The 22,515-nt window shown below is 39.8% G+C and overlaps 1 long non-coding RNA gene across 1 annotated transcript; it reads right to left on the bottom strand.

The window, feature by feature from the left end:
- Positions 1-1,402: 1,402 nt before the first annotated feature.
- On the bottom strand, positions 1,403-22,264 carry LOC309620031. The gene is made up of 2 exons (XR_014239389.1): positions 9,772-22,264; positions 1,403-9,450 (listed from the first exon to the last, which is right to left on the bottom strand). It is a non-coding gene; the product is annotated as an uncharacterized lncRNA (long non-coding RNA).
- Between the last annotated feature and the right edge of the window lie 251 nt (positions 22,265-22,515).

Here is a 22,515-nt window from a genome sequence, read left to right on the forward strand (position 1 = left end):
TTATTGTTTGGTTTCTCTATATTCTCATTAGGGTCTGGAACAAGTCAAGAATATCAGCTACCACTTGAATTCTACAATATTGTTCTCTGGGGCTTAGCAAATGAGACAGAAATATTGAGAATGGAAGTGACAGAATGTTACTTACAAGGTATGATAAGATTGCCTAGAAAATACAACCCAGAAACTGAAAAACTTGAACTGCTACGAGAGTCCAGTGAGGTGACAGTTCAAAATAAACATGCAAAAATTATTAGTTTACTAAATAATTTACTAATTAGTTTACACCACACACATGTACACACAGACACACACACAAATCAGAAAATGCCATGGGTATAAACTTACCAGGTATAAATTTAACAAGATTATGCAAGATATATATGAATGAAACTAATTTGTTGAAAGACAAAAGAGGAGCATATGAGTAATGAGAAAATAGGCAGTACTCTTAGATGAGAATACTCGATATTATACAGATGACTCCTTTTTCTCCACCTATAAATTCAGTGTATTTTTTTTATAGTTTATTATTTTTTTAATTAATTTTTTATTTTTGGCTGTGTTGGGTCTTCGTTGCTGTGCACGGGCTTTCTCTAGTTGTGGCGAGCGGGGGCTACTCTTGTGGTGCGCGGGCTTCTAATTGTGATAGCTTCTCTTGTTGTGGAGCACGGGCTCTAGGCTCGCGGGCTTCAGTAGTTGTGGCTCACGGGCTCAGTAGTTGTGGCATGCAGGCTCTAGAGCACAGGCTCAGTAGTTGTGGTGCACGGGCTTAGTTGCTGTGTGGCATGTGGGATCTTCCCAGACCAGGGCTCGAACCCATGTCCCCTGCAGTGGCGGACGGATTCTTAACCACTGCATCACCAGGGAAGCCCAATTCAGTGCATTCCGAATAAAAATTTCAATAAGGTTTTTTAAAGAACTTGTCCAGTTGATATTAAAGATTTGGAAAAGTAAGATTCACAAGAATTGTAAATAAACCAGAATTCCCTGGCGGTCCATTAGTTAGGACTCTGCGCTCTCACTGCCGAGGCCCCAGGTTCAATCCCTTGTTGAGGAACTAAGATCCCACAAGCCACGCAGCACAGCTAAATAAATAAATAAGTGAATGAATAAAAATGTAAGTGTTCTTGATGGGGTTGGGGGGAATAGTAAATAAACTTGTTTAAAAGAATTATGATGGGAGAGTTGACATGTTTTAGAACATATGATAAAGCCACAATATAAGAAGTGTGGTATTGATGCAGAAGTAGATCAATCATTGGAACAAACTTTACAACCAGATACAAAATTTTAATAACACATGCTATAGGCAGCATTTTATGTCTGAGAAAATAGACTTTTTTAGTCAAAATCATGAGCCATTTGGGGATAAAAGATCTTTTATTTAAAACCTTATTTAAGATTTTTTTTTTTTTAATTTTTATTATTTATTTATTGGTTGGGTTGGGTCTCTGTTGCTGCGCGCGGGCTTTCTCTAGTTGCTGCGAGCGGGGGCTACTCTTCATTGTGGTGCGCGGGCTTCTCATTGCGGTGGCTTCTCTTGCTGTGGAGCACGGGCTCTAGGTGTGCGGGCTTCAGTAGTTGTGGCACGTGGGCTTCAGTAGTTGTGGCAAGCGGGCTTTAGAGCGCAGGCTCAGTAGTTGTGGCTCACGGGCTTAGTTGCTCCGCGGCATGTGGGATCTTCCCAGACCAGGGCTTGAACCCGTGTCCCCTGCATTGGCAGGCGGATTCTTAACCACCGTGCCACTAGGGAAGCCCTAAGATATTTTATTGAGACAAAATTATGAACAAAGAAATCTTAGGAGATTATTTTAATAGTTTGGATGAGGAAGGCAAAACAAACCCAAAAGCCTAAAGGAAAAGTTGGTAGATCTGATACATAAAAAGTTCAAAACTTACAGCCAAGGAGATTACAGATTTAAAAGATGATAGGTTGAGAGAAAATAATTAAAACTTACATGAAATGTGAAAGATTAATATTCCTAGTACAAATCAGTAAGATAGAATAGAAATGGGACAAAATACATATTGCATCACTTTAGATGGGCTAAAGACTAGCAGGAAGAGGGCTCATGTAGACTCATGAGCACACTGAGTGCTGCTGATTTGATTTGGGCAAAGATGGAAGTTAGTGGCAGTGAAGTCCCACAGGCAGGAGCAGACACGGCATCTCATCTCCATAGAGTTTTCTTTGTGCCTCAGGCTCCACAACAGGGAAGGGCTGTGCTGCTGCCAGTGACTCTTATACGGTAGGGTCTTGCCAGAGCAGAGAAAAGTAGTTCTGTGCTGAGCCATTGACTTTCATACTCAGGGATTATATCACTGTTCAGGAAGAGCTTAGACAAATACTCCTCTTAATGCTTGCATTTAAGGGAGTGTTTACAAACATTGGGCAGCAGGGTAATCACACTATTCTGGAGGATAAAGCACCATTATTGAACAATATGTCTGACTTCAGCTCTTTGGCAACAGGGAAAATCCAGCTTGCAAATATGTATAGACTGTATATAAAAGAAATGCAAGTACCCAATACACATTTGTGAAGTGTTCAGCCTGTCTAGTAATAAGAAACGTGAACAATGTGATTCACTTTCACTCATTAAAATTGACGAAAATTAAAAGGATTTATAGCAGCCAGTGTTGGTGAGGATATATTGTTGGTGAGAAGTATAAACTGGTACATTCTCTAAAGAGGACAGTTTGATTACATCTATCGAGATTTAAAATATCTCACCCTTCGACCCAGAATTCTGTATCTGGGAATGTATCATAACGAAATATTTGCTCATGTTCACAAAGACCTATGTAGAAGGATGTTTATTCCAGCATTGTTTAGTATGGCAACGATTGTAGGGCACCGAAATGTTAGTCAAAAGGGGATCATTAAGTAGCTTTTGTGGTACATTTATTCTGTTATGAAATAAAACTATAAGCCACCTTTGATTCAGCCCTGGTTAAAATGAAAGGTGAAAATATTGGTCCCAAAGGTGTTTTATGAAAATCCCGAGAGGGAATAATCTCTGTCTTAAAGTGCTTTGAGAATTCGTAATACAGTATAGGGTGTTGCTCACCTTAGCAAAAAGAATCGAGAGGAGTGTCAAAGGAACATGCTCCTTGTCGGTGTTAGCACTGAATCTGTTAGAATGACAAGTTTATTTTCTCAAACAAGTTTTTTGGGGGAAAGCCAAGACCAGCAAGTGAATTCATGCCACTTACATAATAGTGAAATTATACATTAAAGTTTATCACCATCAGGCTGGTATATCCGTTGCAATCTATATTCCTACAATAAATACATTCTATAAAATATAATTTCCTGTTACAAGCATACAGTGACTAATATATTTCCTACAACAAACATATAAAAAAACTAAGCAGAAATCATAATTTTAAGTAGTATACTCCAAGAGTTAAAAATCAACCCTTTATAAATGATATGTATGTCAAGAATATCGCAGTAGGAGCTTCAGTTAACCGGGAATGCATTTAATGATGCATTTAATGACGGCAAGATGCAGATTATAGCTCAGACTTAAAGAAAATCTTTCCCTTTCAAATTCTCTTCCCTTTCAAATTCTCTTAAGTCTTATGGGACTTTATGGTTTGTAAATCATCTTCAGACTTCTCCGAAGGGTTGTAAAAAATACAACAAAACCCATTAGTCCAGTGGGTTTTATTCTCGAAAGCACTATTCCAACGATCTTTTGTCTCAAAAGTTTCTCATCAACTACTATTATGCCTCATGGACTATTTTTTCAAAAATTGTATTGGCCTTTTCAAAGGACCAGTTTTTGGCTTTGTTGAGTCTCTATTGTGCTTTTCATTTCATTGATTTCTTACCTTTATTATTTCCTTTCTTCTACTTTCTTTGGATTTATTGCGCTATTTAATTTTCTTTTAGCTTTTCTTCTTTCTAATATAAACACTGAAGGCCAAGCATTTTCCACTTGGGACTTTCATAGCAGAATCAAACAAATCTTATTATTTATTTAGGTATAATCTACATTTAATAAAATGCACAAATCTCAAGTGCTCAGTTTGATGAGTTTTGATTATTTTATACACCCATGTATCCATCAGCCCAAACAAAATATAAAACATTTCCATCACCTCAGAAAATTCTCTCATGCTCCTACAATACATAGTCTTTTGGCATCTGAATTCTAATTAGGATGTTTTTCAGATTCAATAGTTTGTTTCTTTTTATTGCTGGATAGTATTACACTGTAAAGATAAAACCATGTTTTGTTTATCCATTCACCAGTTGGTGTACATTTGGATTATTTCCACTTTTTGGCTGTTAAGAGTAAACCTGCTATGAACATTAGCATTCAAGTCTGTGTAGATATATGTTTTCATTTCTCTTTTTTTTAAATTTATTTATTTGTTTGTTTTTAATTTTGACTGTGTTGGGTCTTCATTGCTGTGCGCGGGTTTTCTCTAGTTGCGGTGAGTGGGGGCTACTCTTCGTTGCAGTGCACGGACTTCTCATTGTTGCGGCTTGTTGCAGAGCACGGGCTCTAGGCGCACGGGCTTCAGTAGTTGTGGCACGTGAGCTCAGTAGTTGTGGCTCATGGGCTCTAGAGCACAGACTCAGTAGTTGTGGCGCATGGGCTTAGTTGCTCTGCAGCATGTGGGATCTTCCCAGGCCAGGGCTCGAACCCATGTCCCCTGCATTGGCAGGTGGATTCTTAACCACTGTGCCACCAGGGAAGTCCGAGGTCTGTTTAATATTGATTCTTTGAAATTTGTTGAGACTTCAGTTGTCACTTATATCTGGTCATTTTTTATAAATGCTCTATATGTAATAGAGAAGAATGAACAAAACTTTTTTATTGGTGAGTTTATCTTGTGGGTTTGCTGATCTTTATATATTTATGTCTTCAAATTTGGGGAATTTTCAGCCATTATTTCTTCAAATATTTTTCCTGTGCTAATCTCTTTCTGCTCTCCTGGGACTCCAGTGGTACAAATGGTAGACCTTTTGATATTTTTTTCACAGACCTGAAGTTCTGCTAAATTTCTTCAATTTTCTTTCTTTCCCTTTTTTGGATTGGATAATTTCTATTGATCTGTCTTCAAGCTCACTAACTCCTCTGTCATCTGTAATGGTTAATTTTGTGTGTCAACTTGGCTAGGTTATGGTACCCAGTGTTTGGTCAAAAACTGGTTTAAATATTCCTGTGAAGATATTTTAAAATATGTGATTAACATTTAATAAGCAGACCTTGAATAAAGCAGATTATCTCTATAATTGTGGGTGGGTCTTATCTAATCAGTTGAAGGCCTCAAGAGAAAAGACTGACCTTCCTTGAGGAAGAAAGAATTCTGCTTCCAGACTGCTTTTGGACTCAAGACTGCAACATCAATTTTTCCCTGGGTCTCCAGCCTGCTCTCCTGCCCTGAAGATTTTGGATTTGGCAGCCCCCACTATTGCCTTAAGCCAATTCCTTAAAATCAGTCAATCAAACCCTCTCTCTGTCTCTGTCTCACTCTCCATATATATATTCTCTTTATCACTGATGTTTTGCAGTTTGACTCCAATGTATCAAAAAAATGTACCCACAAGCTTCCAAAATGATCCCTAGAGGGCAGTGTTGTCCCCGTTGAGCCCATAGCACTTTTGAGACAATTGTCTCTTTTGACTGAGGTTGCTTTTTTTTTTTTTTTTTTTAATTATTTATTTATTTATTTTTGGCTATGTTGGGTCTTCGTTTCTGCGCGAGGGCCCTCTCCAGTTGCGGCAAGCGGGGGCCACTCTTCATCGCGGTGCGCGGGCCTCTCACTATCGCGGCCTCTCCTGTTGCGGAGCACAAGCTCCAGACACGCAGGCTCAGCAGCTGTGGCTCATGGGCCCAGCCGCTCCGCCGCATGTGGGATCCTCCCAGACCAGGGCCCGAACCCGTGTCCCCTGCATTGGCAGGCAGACTCTCAACCACTGCGCCACCAGGGAAGCCCTGAGGTTGCTTTTTGACCAGAGACTGGCTGGGTTGTAAGATCTGGGCTGTAGATCTCCAGTTTCTCATGGTCTCAAAGGCTAGACTAATCCCCTTTCTATAGACAAAATGACATGGATTCCAAAATTTTAAAGTAGGGGATGTACCTGCAGTCCACATAATCCTCATTTTATATAAACATAATTCACTAGATGAGCTCAGTAGAAGTAGGTATGTGATATATATATATATACACATATATATAATGAGGATTTTATACATATATATTTTATATATATGTATTACACATTTACTTCTATTGAGCTCATCCAGTGAATTTTTAATTTTGTATATTGTATTTTTATCATCTAAAACTTCCATTTGGTTAGTTTTTATAGTTTCTTTTTACTCTGCTGAGAACTATCTTTTCATTTATTTGAACGGTGTGTTTACCTCACAGAGCATAATTATAACAGCTTTAAAATCTTTGTTAATTTCAACATCTGCATCATTTTGGATTTGGCATCTGTTGAACGTGTTTTCCTTTGGGAATTAGTCACATTTTTCTTAATTCTTTGTATGTCAAGTAATTTTGGATTGTATACTGGATATTTTGAACCTAAAATAAGAATCTGGGTCCTGTTAAAGTCCTCTGATGGATGAGATTTTTTTTTAAAGCAGGCAATCAACCTAGTTAGCTTCAGTCTACAAGTTCTTGCTCACCTTCTGTGCGTAGTAGTCCCAGCGTCAGTTCAGTTTTCAAAGCCATTGCGCTGATACTTTGGGCTTATCCTACATATGGGCTCCTCAAAGGTTAGTTTGAGTGGTGTTTCATATAGTAGTTCAGTTCTCAAAGTCTTTGCTATGTTGCTTTGGGTCTGCCCCATGCATGCTCAGCTCAGAGGTGAGCCTGGAATTTATGCTGGTTCATACACAGAATTAATGGATCCCCTTCTCCAGCTCACTCTTTGTGATTCTTTCTACACTTTCCAGCTTTCGGGGGCACGTTTTCTCAGACCTCTGGCCAGAAGTATGGGGTTCCTTGGAGTTTTTCTCCTTGTACTGCCTACAGCAGCTCTGCTAGAGACTTCTCCTCTGACCAGTGCTGGGATAGAATGTAGATAAAAATTCGGTAAATCACCCCTGTATGAGTCACTTCAGGTTTTGACTTCCCTTCTCAATTCACCTCCTTTGCTTACTTTTCAGGATTCTCAAGTAGTTACTTTTTGTGTTCTGTTTTTTCCCCAGAGATTTTAGTTGTTTGAAGTGGGAGAGATAGACTGTAGTGGGCTTAACTCTATCTTGACTGGCACCAGAAATCGGTACATCCACAATATTTCTTTTAGTGAGAGTCTGTGAGTGGTAAATTACTTCTTCGTATGTCTGTAAATATCTCTATTTTGCCTTTACAATGGTAATTTACCTAGGTATAAAATCCTATGTCGCTAATAATTTCCCTTTTCACTTTGAAAATATCATTCCACTGTCTTCTGGTATCAGTTGATGGTTGATGCAAAGTCTGCTGATATTCTGATTTTCATTTCTTAGTGGTAATGCCTTTTTTCTCTTGTGGCTTTCAAGATTCCCTTTATCAAAGAAAAAGTACCCACAAACTTCTAAAATTCTCCCTAGAGGGCAGTATTGTCCCTGTTGAGCCCATAGCACTTTTGAGAAAACTGTCTCTTGACTGAGGTTGTTTGACCATAAACTGGCTGGGTTGTAAGATCTGGGCTGTAGATATCCAGTTTCTCATGGTCTCAAAGGCTAGACTAATTCCCTTTTTATAGACAAAATAACATGGATTCCAAAATTTCAAAGTAGGGGTTGTATCTGCAGACCACATAATCCTCATTTCTGGGTTTATAGCCTATTAATCCCTATTTCTTTCACTGATTCATGGAAATCTGCAGCTTTCACTTAAGGTTTTGGCTAGCTTCCTTCAGTCCTTAATTGCTTTGTATTTCTTTATTCCATTTAAGGTATTTAAATATATTTCAGACTAACTTAAAGCCACTTAAGGCCATCTCATTGGATCATTTGCCTCCCTTCCCCCAATTATCCATTCATTTATTTAACATTAATTGAGTTAATATGCCAGTTTCTATAGTAGACCAGGGGACAGAGCTAAATAAAACCCAGACCCTTTTCTCAGTGTTCCCTCAGCCTCTTCAATGCATTATTAATCCAGAGAGAAATTTCATGACGTAGAACAGTGTTTTAAGGAACATGTGAAGCTGTGCCAGAAAAGTCTTTGATTTAAATAACTTAGGGACTTCCCTGGTGGTGCCGTGGTTAAGAATCCTCCTGACAATGCAGGGGACATGGGTTCAAGCCCTGGTCCGGGAAGATCCCACATGCCGCGGAGCAACTGAGCCCGTGCACCACAACTACTGAGCTGGCACTCTAGAGCTCGTGAGCCACAACTGCTGAGCCCACATGCCACAGTTGCTTAAGCCCACGTGCCTAGAGCCCGTGCTCCCCAACAAGAGAAGCCACTGCAGTGAGAAGCCTGTGCACTGCAACGAAGAATAGCCACTGCTCGCCACAACTAGAGAAAGCCCGCGTGCAGCAACGAAGACCCAACACAACCGTAAATAAATTAATTAATTAATTTTTAAAAAACGTGTATTAAATAACTTAATCTGTTTCTTAGTGGGTGTGATAATTTTTGTCAGGAGAAACTTGTTCCTCAAGCTTCTATAAAGCCAGTCCTGCTACTTTCTATAAAATACATTACAGTAGGACTTCCCTGGTGGCACAGTGGTTGAGAATCTGCCTGCCAATAAAGGGGACACGGGTTCGAGCCCTGGTCTGGGAAGATCCCACATGCCATGGAGCAACTAGGCCCGTGAGCCACAACTACTGAGCCTGCGCGTCTGGAGCTTGTGCTCCACAACAAGAGAGGCCTGCGCACCGCGATGAAGAGTGGCCCCCACTTGCCGCAACTGGAGAAAGCCCTCGCACAGAAACGAAGACCCAACACAGCCAAAAATAAATAAATAAATAAATAAATAAAAATACATTACAGTAATATTTATTGATCCATGTGCAGGGTGGTTGTGAGATATTTTACAATATTTCCTGTCAAGTCTCATTCAGCAGAGAAATTGTTACTGGAAATAGTACTTTTGGGAAATGTTTTGTCAGGCTGAATTATTTGTTCTATAACATCTTGTGTTGAACCTGAAAGTATTAATAGACAAGTATTCAAAATGAATCTGAGTTTCTTCTTTCATCAATATTAATAATACCATTTCAAGTGGACGTTTGACAACATTTAATTTTTGAGCAGAAATAATAGAAATATAAATGTACTTGTATAATTTTGAAAATTAAATATTTGTTACCAAATATTCAAAAAAAAGGTTGTGAGGACTTCTCTGGCCGTGCAGTGGTTAAGACTCCGTGCTTTCACTGCAGGGGACATGGGTTCAATCCCTGGTTGGGGAACTAAGATCCCTGCATGCCACGTGGTGCAGCCAAAAAAAAAAAAAATCAAAAAACAAAACAAGGGCTTCCCTGGTGGCGCAGTGGTTGAGAATCTGCCTGCCAATGCAGGGGACACGGGTTCGAGCCCTGGTCCGGGAAGATCCCACATGCCGCGGAGCAACTAGGACCGTGAGCCACAACTACTGAGCCTGCGCGTCTGGAGCCTGTGCTCCGCAACAAGAGAGGCCGTGACAGTGAGAGGCCTGCGCACTGCGATGAAGAGTGGCCCCTGCTCGCCACAACTACAGAAAGCCCTCACACAGAAACGAAGACCCAACACAGCCAAAAATAAATAAATAAAAAAAAATTAAAAAAAAAAAAGATAAAAAACAAAACAAAACAAAACCAAACCAAAGAAGTTGATGGTTTAGGTTAGGGACATCTTTATTCATCATATGTGGTTGTTCAGAGCTTGGACTTTGAATTTCTGTTTAATATGCTAATTAAAAATATGAAGAATCAAAGTGTATTTAACTGTTAAAAAAATTTTTGAAGCATAGATGTGCCTTGTTTGGGGAAATAGCTATTGTTAGTGAGAAGCAAATAATTTGTATGATAATTTTGCCTAAATCAAATTTCTGTTAATTGAATGCTATTCCAAAAATTTATTAGAGAAACTTATACATGAACAAATTTGTTTTAAACCATGAAGTACTATATTAACAGGAAATATTACAGTTTGTAATAACAATTTAAAGGAATCCTAGGGCTAAAAGTATTATGAAGTGATTTCATAGACTTAGTTTACTTAAATGAGCAAGGCCATAAGAGAAAAAAATATGAATGAATAAATGTTCCCATTCAAAGAGAGGAAGAATGGAAAAATAGAAAGGAGAGGAGATCCCTCATTTTCAGTTTTTCATTCACAATTTGGTGTGCAGTCCTCCAGGGGATAGGACCAGTAGTTCCATTATTGGTAAAAATATTAGGATAAAATCCAAGAAATTGAAGAAAACATTGTAATATTAAAATGGAATTGAAAATATTCATGTAAATCCATCATTAAATAGTGTACTAGTTATCTGTTGCTACATAGCAATATTTCCACACACTTAGAGGCTTAACACAAGACATTTATTATATCACACTTTCTGTGGGTCAGATGTCTGGGCATAGCTTAACTAGACGCTCTGCTTCAGGGACTAACAAAGCTTCAGTCGAGGTATCAGCCGAGGCTGTGGTCACATCTGCTTCCAAGCTCACATGGTTGTTGGCAGGTTTATTCATTCCTTGCAGGCTGCTGAATTGAAGGCCTCAGTTTCTTGCTGGCTGTCAGCCAGAGGCTGCTCTTAGTTCCTTGCCAAATGGCCTTCTCCATAGGCAGCTTACAACATGGCAGTTGTCTTCTTTAAAGCCAGCAAGGGAGATAGTCTCCTTGTAAGGCTGGCATTAATCATACATACTATAATCATATATATTTGTGTGTGTGTGTGTATGTGTGTAATCATGTGCATCCTGTCACCTTTGGCATATACTACTGACTAGAAGAAAGTCATAGTTCTTCCCACTTTCAGGAGGAGGGGAGCACACAAAAGTATGAACACCAGAAGACAGGGCTCATGGGGGCCACCCTAAAGTCTGTCTGCCACAATATGTGTATTTTTTTTTAGCTCTGTCCATTGAAATGACCTAAAAGCAACGTCACCTCAGTAATAACGAACACCCCCTCGTGCTCAGGTTGTGGCTTCTGAAAAGCCATTCTGCCTTAAAGGGAAGCTGGGTGCTTTTGGAGAAATAGTTTATTCCAGGGCTGGGACACGGAAAGTACAAGGAGAGCTAGGGACATTTTCTTGTGCTAGAAATCCATAAAGTTCTTGAAGATCAATGGGGTTATGTTCCACTGACCACAGCCATGACATTTAGAACATTGTAAAGACTAATGGTGGCAATTAATTGAAACAAACGGATTCTATGAAAACCCGTGATTTGATAATGATGTTCAAAATAGAGAAAGTCTGAAAAATTTTATTTGTCACCATTTGAGGCAGCTATTAAATCAACTGTTTACTATGAAAATTGGTAGTTAATAGTAAAGAAGTAAGCATCTTATCCTGCCTTTTCAGTAGAATCTGTGTTTCAGGTAACCATATATCTCCAGTTGATGAGGGAAGCTCTACTTCACAGATGAATGCCAATTAGTAAATGTAGACGAGATGATAGATTTTGAAAAACATCACAAACTTTAATGAAATTATCAGGATCACTATCATCATCATAATGGTTATCAACTGGTGTTAAAATGAATGGATGGCATTGGATGTTTTTAAAATGCAAAAGTGAAATGGTCACTTCCTAGTTTCAGGGCAAAAATATAATTGTAAAATGGAGGGATTACGCAGTCATCACTTTAATCGAGTAATCAATCTTAAGATTATTAATGGATTAACCATATATTATGTGTTTCCTCTGATGCAATTCAATATGAATACCCATCGCCTATAAAATATTCTAGCCAAAAATGTTTAATAAGACTGTTACAGAAAATAACAAATAGAAGAACAAACTAAATAGCACCAAGAGGTAGCAACTAAACAAACCCAGAAGGTGGTATATCCTCAGAACAACTGTAGGACCATCTCTCCAATAGTCAACACTATAACGAAAGGTACCTAATAATTATATGCTATGGGTGGTCCTTGAACAGATCATGATTGGACCAAACAACTGATAAGGACATTTTTGTGTTATTTGGGAAATTTTTAATATAGTCTAGGTATTTGATGAAATGGAAAGACAGAGTTTGTTGACTTAAAAAAAGCAGGTTATAAAATAGCATGTACACTGTGATCCATTCTTGTAAAAAATACATACACACATATAATAGTATAGGAAAAGATCTCGAAGTACAGGTACTAAGGTGTTAACAATGGTGGATCTCTGTTTTGGTTGGCGGGGGAGGGGTTGTTTATGAATTTCCTATTGTTGCTGAAACAAATTACCACAGATGAGTAACTTAAAACAATACAAATTTATTCTCTCACAGGTTTGGAGGCCAGAAGTATAAAATGAGTCTTATGGGACTAAAATCAAAGTGTCTGCGAGGCTGGTTCCTTTTGGAGTCTCAAGGGGAGAATCCATTCCTTGCCTCTTCCAGCTTCTAGAGGCTCCTAGAATTCCGTGGCTCTGACTAAACATCACTCAGTATCTGTTTCTATCATCACATCACCTTCTCTGCCTTCTGATCCTCCTGCTTCCCTTTTATAAGAACCCTTGTGATTACATTGGGCCCACATGGATCATCCAGGATCATCTCTCCATCAAGATCCTTCACTTAGGGACTTCCCTGGTGGCACTCAGTGCAGGGGGCCCGGGTTTGATCCCTGGTCAGGGAAATAGATCCCACATGCATGCTGCAACTAAGAGTTTGCATGCCACATCTAAGGAGCCCACGAGCCACAACTAAGGAGCCCATCTGCTGCAACTAAGATCTGGTGCAACCAAATGATAAATAAATAAATAAATACATAAATAATAATAATAAAAAAAGATCGGAACTTCCCTGGTGGCGCAGTGGTTAAGAATCCATCTGCCAATGCAGGGGACACAGGTTCGATCCCTGGACCGGGAAGATCCCACATGCCACGGAACAACTAAGCCCATGTGCCACAACTACTGAGCCTGCGCTCTAGAGCATGCAAGCCACAACTACTGAGCCTGCGTGCCACAACTACTGAAGCCCGTGTGCCCTAGAGCCAATGCACTGCAACTACTGAGCCTGCATGTTGCAACTACTGAAGCCTGCATGTCTAGAGCCCGTGTTCTGCAACAAGAGAAGCCACCACAATGAGAAGCCCACACACCGGGCTGCACCCAACACAGCCAAAAAGAAAGAAATAAAATATACATAAATTTATTTTAAAAAATTTATAAAAAGATCCTTCACTTAATCACATCTTTAAAGATTTATTGGAGGGAGGAACCAAGATGGCAGAGTAGAAGGACGTACTCTCACTCCCTCTTGTGAGAACACCAGAATCACAACTAGCTGCTGGACAATCATCGACAGGAAGACACTGGAACTCACCGAAAAAGGTACCCCACATCCAAAGACAAAGGAGAAGCCACAATGAGATGGTAGGAGGGGCGCAGTCACAGTAAAATCAAATCCCATAACTGCTGGGTGGGTGACTCACAGACTGGAGAACACTTATACCACAGAAGTCCACCCAGTGGCGTGAAGGTTCTGAGCCCCACATAGGGCTTCCGAACCTGGGGGTCCAGCAATGGGAGGAGGAATTCCTAGAGAATCAGACTTTGAAGGCTAGTGGGATTTGATTGCAGGACTTGGACAGGACTGGGGGAAACAGAGACTCCACTCTTGGAGGGCACACACAAAGTAGTGTGTGCATTGGGACCCAGGGGAAGGAGCGGTGACCCCAGGGGAGACTGAACTAGACCTACCTGCTAGTGTTGGAGGGTCTCCTGCAGAGGTGGGGGGTGGCTCTGTTTCACCATGGGGACAAGGACACTGGCAGCAGAAGTTCTGGGAAGTACTCCGGGGCGTGAGCCCTCCCAGAGTCTGCCATCAGCCTCACCAAAGAGCCCGGGGAAGGCTCCAGTGTTGGGTCGCCTCAGGGCACAAAACCAACAGGGAGGGAACCCAGCCCCACCCATCAGCAGACAAGCGGATTAAAGTTTTACTGAGCTCTGCACACCAGAGCAACACCCAGCTCTACCCACCACCAGTCCCTCCCATCAGGAAACTTACACAAGCCTCTTAAATAGCCTCATCCACCAGAGGGCAGACAGCAGAAGCAAGAAGAACTACAATCTTGCAGCCTGTGGAACAAAAACCACATTCACAGAAAGATAGACAAGATGAAAAGGCAGAGGGCTATGTACCAGATGAAGGAACAAGATAAAACCCCAGAAAAACTAAATGAGGTGGAGATAGGCGATCTTCCAGAAAAAGAATTCAGAATAATGATAGTGAAGATGATCCAGGACCTCGGAAAAAGAATGGAGGCAAAGATCGAGAAGATGCAAGAAATATTTAACAAAGACCTAGAAGAATTAAAGAACAAACAGAGATAAAAAATACAATAACTGAAATGAAAACTACACTAGAAGGAATCAATAGCAGAATAACTGAGGCAGAAGAACGGATAAGTGACCTGGAAGACAGAATGGTGGAATTCACTGCTGTGGAACAGAATAAAGAAAAAAGAATGAAAAGAAATGAAGACAGCCTAAGAGACCTCTGGGACAACATGAAACGCAACAACATTCGCATTATAGGGGTCCCAGAAGGAGAAGAGAGAGAGAGGACCAGAGAAAATATTTGAAGAGATTATAGTCAAAAACTTCCCTAACACGGGAAAGGAAATAGCCACCCAAGTCCAGGAAGCACAGCGAGTCCCATACAGGATAAACACAAGGAGAAACATGCCGAGACACATAATAATCAAATTGGCAAAAATTAAAGACAAAGAAAATTTATTGAAAGCAGCAAGGGAAAAACAACAAATAACATACAAGGAAACTCCCATGAGGTTAACAGCTGATTTCTCAGCAGAAACTCTACAAGCCAGAGGGAGTGTCATGATATACTTAAAGTGATGAAAGGGAAGAACCTACAACCAAGATTACTCTACCCGGCAAGGATCTCATTCAGATTCGATGGAGAAATCAAAAGCTTTACAGACAAGCAAAAGCTAAGAGAATTCAGCACCACCAAACCAGCTCTACAACAAATGCTAAAGGAACTTCTCTAAGTGGGAAACACAAGAGAAGAAAAGAACCTACAAAAACAAACCCCCAAAAAAAGAAAAAGAAAAAAAAAACCCCAAAAAAACCAAAACAAATACAATTAAGAAAATGGTCATAGGAACATACATATCAATAATTACCTTAAACGTGAATGGATTAAATGCTCCAACCAAAAGATACAGGCTTGCTGAATGGATACAAAAACAAGACCCATACATATGCTGTCTACAGGAGACCCACTTCAGACCTAGGGACACATACAGACTGAAAGTGAGGGGATGGAAAAAGATATTCCATGCAAATGGAAATCAAAAGAAAGCTGGAGTAGCAATACTCATATCAGATAAAATAAACCTTAAAATAAAGAATGTTACAAGGACAAGGAAGGACACTACATAATGATCGAGGGATCAATCCAAGAAGAAGGTATAACAATTATATATGCACCCAACAGGAGCACCTCAATACATAAGGCAACTGCTAACAGCTATAAAAGAGGAAATCGACAGTATCACAATAATAGTGGGGGACTTTAACACCTCACTTACACCAATGGACAGATCATCCAAACAGAAAATTAATAAGGAAACAGAAGCTTTAAATGACACAATAGACCAGATAGATTTAATTGATATTTATAGGACAATCCATCCAAAAACAGCAGATTACACTTTCTTCTCAAGTGCACACAGAACATTCTCCAGGATAGATCACATCTTGGGTCACAAATCAAGCCTCAGTAAATTTAAGAAAATTGAAATCATATCAAGCATCTTTTCTGACCACAACGCTATGAGATTAGAAATGAATTACAGGGAAAAAAACTTAAAAAACACAAACACATGGAGGCTAAACAATACGTTACTAAATCACCAAGAGATCACTGAAGAAATCAAAGAGGAAATCAAAAAATACCTAGAGACAAATGACAATGAAAACACGATGATCCAAAACCTATGGGATGCAGCAAAAGCAGTTCTAAGAGGGAAGTTTATAGCTTTACAAGCCTACCTCAAGAAACTAGAAAAATCTCAAACAATCTAACCTTACACCTAAAGGAACTAGAGAAAGAAGAACAAACAAAACCCAAAGTTAGCAGAAGGAAAGAAATCATAACGATCAGAGCAGAAATAAATGAAATAGAAACAAAGAAAACAATAGCAAAGATCAATAAAACTAAAAGCTGGTTCTTTGAGAAGATAAACAAAATTGATAAACCATTAGCTAGACTTGTCAAGAAAAAGAGGGAGAGGACTCAAATCAATAAAATTAGAAAAGAAAAAGGAGAAGTTACAAGAGACACTGCAGAAATACAAAGCATCCTAAGAGACTACTACAAGCAACTCTATGCCAATAAAATGGACAACCTGGAAGAAATGGACAAATTCTTAGAAAGGTATAACCTTCCAAGACTAAACCAGGAAGAAATAGAAAATATGAACAGACCAATCACAAATAATGAAATTGAAACTGTGATTAAAAATCTTCCAACAAACAAAAGTCCAGGACCAGATGGCTTCACAGGTGAATTCTATCAAACATTTAGAGAAGAGCTAACATCCATCCTTCTCAAACTCTACCAAAAAATTGTAGAGGAAGGAACACTCCCAAACTCATTCTATGAGGCCACCATCACCCTGATACCAAAACCAGACAAAGATACTACATAAAAAGAAAATTACAGACCAATATCACTGATGAATATAGATGCAAAAATCCTCAACAAAATACTAGCAAACAGAATCCAAAAACACATTAGGAGGATCATACACCATGATCAAGTGGGATTTATCCCAGGGATGCAAGCATTCTTCAATATATGCAAATCAGTCAATGTGATACACCATATTAACAAATTGAAAAGGAAAAACCATATGATCATCTCAATAGATGCAGAAAAAGCTTTTGACAAAATTCAACACCCATTTATGACAAAAACTCTCCAGAAAGTGGGCATACAGGGAACCTACCTCAACATAATAAAGGCCATATACGACAAACCCACAGCAAACATCATTCTCAATGGTGAAAAACTGAAAGCATTTCCTCTAAGATCAGGAACAAGACAAGGATGTCCACTCTCGCCCCTATTATTCAACACAGTTTTGGAAGTCCTAGCCACGGCAATCAGAGAAGAAAAAGAAATAAAAGGAATACAAGTTGGAAAAGAAGAAGTAAAACTGTCACTTTTTGCAGATGACATGGTACTATACATAGAGAATCCTAAAGATGCCACCAGAAAACTACTAGAGCTAATCAATGAATTTGGTAAAGTTGCAGGATACAAAATTAATGCACAGAAATCTCTTGCATTCCTATACACTAATGATGAAAAATCTGAAAGGGAAATTAAGGAAACACTCCCATATACCATTGCAACAAAAAGAATAAAATACCTAGGAATAAACCTACCTAGGGAGACAAAAGACCTGTATGCAGAAAACTATAAGACACTGATGAAAGAAATTAAAGATGACACAGATGGAGAGATATACCATATTCTTGGATTGGAAGAATCAATTCTGTGAAAATGACTATACTACCCAAAGCAACCTACAGATTCAATGCAATCCCTATCAAATTACCAATGGCACTTTTTACGGAACTAGAACGAAGAATCTTAAAATTTTTATGGAGACACAAAAGACCCCGAATAGCCAAAGCAGTCTTGAAGGAAAAAAACGGAGCTGGAGGAATCAGACTCCCTGACTTCAGAGTATACTACAAAGCTACAGTAGTCAAGGCAATATTGTACTGGCACAAAAACAGAAATATAGATCAATGGAACAGGATAGAAAGCCCAGAGATAAACCCATGCACCTATGGTCAACTAATCTATGACAAAGGAGGCAAGGATATACAATGGAGAAAAGACAGTCTCTTCAATAAGTGGTGCTGGGAAAACTGGACAGCTATATGTAAAAGAATGAAATTAGAACATTTCCTAACACCATACACAAAAATAAGCTCAACCGCGATGATGAGTGGCCCCTGCTTGCCGCAACTGGAGAAAGCCCTCGCACAGAAATGAAGACCCAACACAGCCAAAAATAAAAATTTAAAAAAAAAAAAAAAAAAAAGCTCAAAATGGATTCGAGACCTAAATGTAAGACTGGACACTATCAAACTCTTAGAGGAAAACATAGGAAGAACACTCTATGACATAAATCACAGCAAGGTCTTTTTTGATCCACCTCCTAGAGTAATGGAAATAAAAACAAAAATAAACAAATGGGGCCTAATGAAACTTCAAAGCTTTTGCACAGCAAAGGAAACCATAAACAAGACGAAAAGACAACCCTCAGAATGGGAGAAAATATTTGCAAACGAATCAACAGACAAAGGATTAATCTCCAAAATATATAAACAGCTCATGCAGCTCAATATTAAAGAAACAAACAACCCAATCCAAAAATGGGCAGAAGACCTAAGTAGACATGTCTCCAAAGAAGACATACAGATGGCCAAGAAACACATGAAAAGCTGCTCAATATCACTAATTATTAGAGAAATGCAAATCAAAACTACAATGAGGTATCACCTCACACCAGTTAGAATGGGCAGCATCAGAAAATCTACAAACAACAAATGCTGGAGAGGGTGTGGAGAAAAGGGAACCCTCTTGCACTGTTGGTGGGAATGTAAATTGATACAGCCACTATGGAGACCAGTATGGAGGTTCCTTAAAAAACTAAAAATAGAACTACCATATGATCCAGCAATCCCACTACTGGGCATATGCCCAGAGAAAACCATCATTCAAAAAGACACATGCACCCCAATGTTCATTGCAGCACTATTTACAGTAGCCAGGTCATGGAAGCAACCTAAATGCCCATTGACAGACGAATGGATAAGGAAGTTGTGGTACATATATACAATGGAATATTACTCAGCCATAAAAAGGAACGAAATTGGGTCATTTGTTGAGACGTGGATGGATCTAGAGACTGTCATACAGAGTGAAGTAAGTCAGAAAGAGAAAAACAAATATCGTATATTAACGCATGTATGTGGCACCTAGAAAAACGGTACAGGTGAACCGGTTTGCAGGGCAGAATTTGAGACACAGATGTAGAGAACAAACGTATGGACATCAAGGGGGGAAAGCCGCGGTGGGTTGGGGTTGGTGGTGTGATGAATTGGGCGATTTGGATTGAGATGTATACACTGATGTGTATAAAATTGAGACTAATAAGAACCTGCTGTATAAAAAAATAAATAAAATTAAAAAAAAGATTAATTAATTAATTAATTAATTATTTTATTTCTTTTTGGCTGCGTTGGGTCTTTGTTGTGGCGCCCGAGATCTTCGTTGAGGCACGTGGGATCTTTCATTGTGGCACGTGGGCTCTTCGTTGTGGTGTGCGGGCTTCTCTCTAGTTGTGGCATGTGGAATTCTCTCTAGTTGTGGTGTGTGGGCTCTCTAGTTGTGGTGCATGGCTTCCAGAGCGCATGGGCTCTGTAGTTTGCGGCACGCGTGCTCTAGATGAGGCACAAGAGCTCAGTAGTTGTGGCGTGTGGGCTTAGTTGCCCTGCGGCATGTGGGAACTTAGTTTCCTCACCAGGGATAGAACACACATCCCCTGCGTTGGAAGGTGGATTCTTTACCACTGGACCACCGTGGGAGTCCCTAGTCACATCTTTAGAATCCCTTTTGCCATGTAAATGGTTCCAGGGATTAGGTCGTGGACATCTTTGAGGGGGGCCATTATTCTGTCTACCACAGAATATTATGTTTTTACTTTTTATTTTTGTGTCTATTTTATAATTTTATATAATGTGTATGTGTTACCTAAAATGTGTAAGTTAAAACTAGAAAAATGTTATAGTTTAATTTCAAGTGACATGAAATGTGGTTATTTATAAACTTTACCTGGCTCCATGTGAAGCTTGAGCTTCGCATCCAGTTATTTTCTTACTTTTTATTTATATTAAATCATAAAATTCAAATTCACAGTATGTTGCTAGAAATGGCAGCAAGTGTTTGGTAGCTGGGTCAGAGACTTTTGTATATTGGATTGAACAAGGACCCATGAATTGAAAAGTCATTTCTTCCATTTATTGTCTCCCCCAGCCGCTAAGGGGATGAAGTATCAGACTCAAATTCTGTAAGGATGAATGTTTCACCTTAGGAGAGTGGGTCTCACTGGGGGCAGTACCACCAAGGGTATGCTTTGAAAACACGTGGGGCTATTTTTGTTGTTACAGTGATTGACAGGAATCCCCTGGCAGGAATCTCCTGGCAGGAATCTCCTGGCAGTTAGAGGGCAGGGGCCAAGAATGTCATATGTTCTTCAATGCATGTGACATTCACAGGGATGAACTTTTCTACACCTTACATAATTTTCAAATGTCGCTCTAGCCAGTCGTGTATATCAGAAACCTATCTGTGATTGTCTCAGCCGAAGCCTAACCTCATTTTACATGTAAAGTCAAAGTACTTTTTTCTTTTTCTAAAATTTACTTTTAAAAATATGAGATGCTTCCACAAATGTGCATGTCATTCTGGTTCAGGGGCCATGCTAATCTTCTCTGTATAATTCCAATTTTAGTATATTGCTGCTGAAGCGAGCATAACTCAAAGTATTTTCTGAACAGTTTTAATATCCTGGAATTTTCCAGGAACGGAACTACTGTGTAAATTGAAAGGAGTGTGTGTTGTTTTGTTTGGAATGTTACCAAGAATGGTTTAATGTTTTAGAAAATCACACCAATGACATCAATGCCATTTATGGGCTGTGCTGGATATCTTCCATTTGCCCTTCGAGATTCACTCCGCCCTCTCTACCTCCCCTGGCCCTGGGAAGGGATTGTATCAACAGGTTTCCTAGCCCTCTAGCTTCTGGGTGGGTTCACTCATTGGAAAGCATGAGCAGGAGATCTGGAAGGTAAAAGGAGAGCGAGGTATGCTACTTGAAATGACCGTCAGGAACTAGGTGTTATCTGATCCATGGAAACATAAAGTTGGATGTGACAGCGGTATTCTGTTTGAAAATGATAACGTTATATATACGATTGAGTCCAAGCTAGTCAGAAGGCACAAGTAAACTGCCTGAAGAGGTGTTTTCAACTCCTACGGTACTTGCTCCTACCGATTTACTTCTCACTTAATCCACATTTATGGCTTCCCAGAGAGTTCTCTATGACTGGTTAACAGAGAAAAAGCACAGGCCTGGATTTTGCACAGTTTGCTGGAACCAGCTAAAGGCAGGAGGTAGCTGCATTCTAGCCTCTATTTTACCACTGAAAAATAGTGGTAAAAGAAAATATTCTAGGGACAAAACTTTGGGCAGTACATCTTATTGTTCACTTCATGTGGAAGGAGAGATGGCCTCTTTTCTCTCTGGGTATAATATTATTGGGAGATACAATCTGACACAGCCCAGAGTGTCCCTGCTTGTTCTTGTTTTATATGCCAAGAATGCAAGGCCCTGACCACTTTACCTGGCTCATTTCTCAGGGCTGTGTTTGCAGGGAGCTGTCTTGAGGGATGAGGTGATATTTCCTTCTGGGATAAAGAGCAGGCTTGCTGTAAAAGATGTGAATTTCCCAAGGCCAATATCCTTCGGCTGCGATGCAGACGTGCATTGTGTACACCTGGCCCCTCTGCACGGCCCCCTGTTGGACCTGGGGGTGTGGGGAAGCCACAGAAATATGCCGATGGTGCTCGCACTGCTTACTGTGCTGCTGGCGTCCAGGACATAGTAACAGGCTAACTTGTGAGCTTGTAAGTAGGAGAAAATCCCATACGCTGACAAATATCTGTTACACACTTTGAGGTTGGTTTTACAAGCCTTTTGCATATTACATGACTTGAACCTGATTTCACATTGAGGGGTGCAACTCAGAGTTCTTCCTCTGTAGTTTTGGTCCCTTAAGGAAAAATATTGCCACTTTTATGTTTGAATGGCTTATTTTTTTTCTCTATTCAGGCAAAACTCCCCTGGCAGAAGTGTCACTGCATATCTGTTGGAAAAAACAGGTAAATTTTAATGACTTCATGATACTATTTGACAAAGTTTCATAGCAAACAATACTAAGGACTAGGGGTGGGTAACATTACATGCTCCTATTCCAGTTGTTTGTAATTCTGTTTTGCCCCTTTCCTTTCCATAGTAAGTTTTTTTTTTTTTTTTTTTTAAATTTTTGGCTGCGTTGGGTCTTTATTGCTGCAGGCGGGCTTTCTCTAGTTGCAGAGAGCGGGGGCTACTCTTCATTGCTGTGGCTTCTCTTGTTGCGGAGCACGGGCTCTGGAGCGCAGGCTCAGTAGTTGTGGCGCACGGGCTTAGTTGCTCCGCGGCATGTGGGACCTTCCCGGACCAGGGCTCGAACCTGTGTCCCCTGCACTGGCAGGCAGATTCTTAACCGCTGCGCCACC

The sequence above is a fragment of the Balaenoptera borealis genome (genome assembly GCF_965194805.1).
Source record: "Balaenoptera borealis genome assembly, chromosome: X".
Classification (NCBI taxonomy): domain Eukaryota; kingdom Metazoa; phylum Chordata; class Mammalia; order Artiodactyla; family Balaenopteridae; genus Balaenoptera; species Balaenoptera borealis.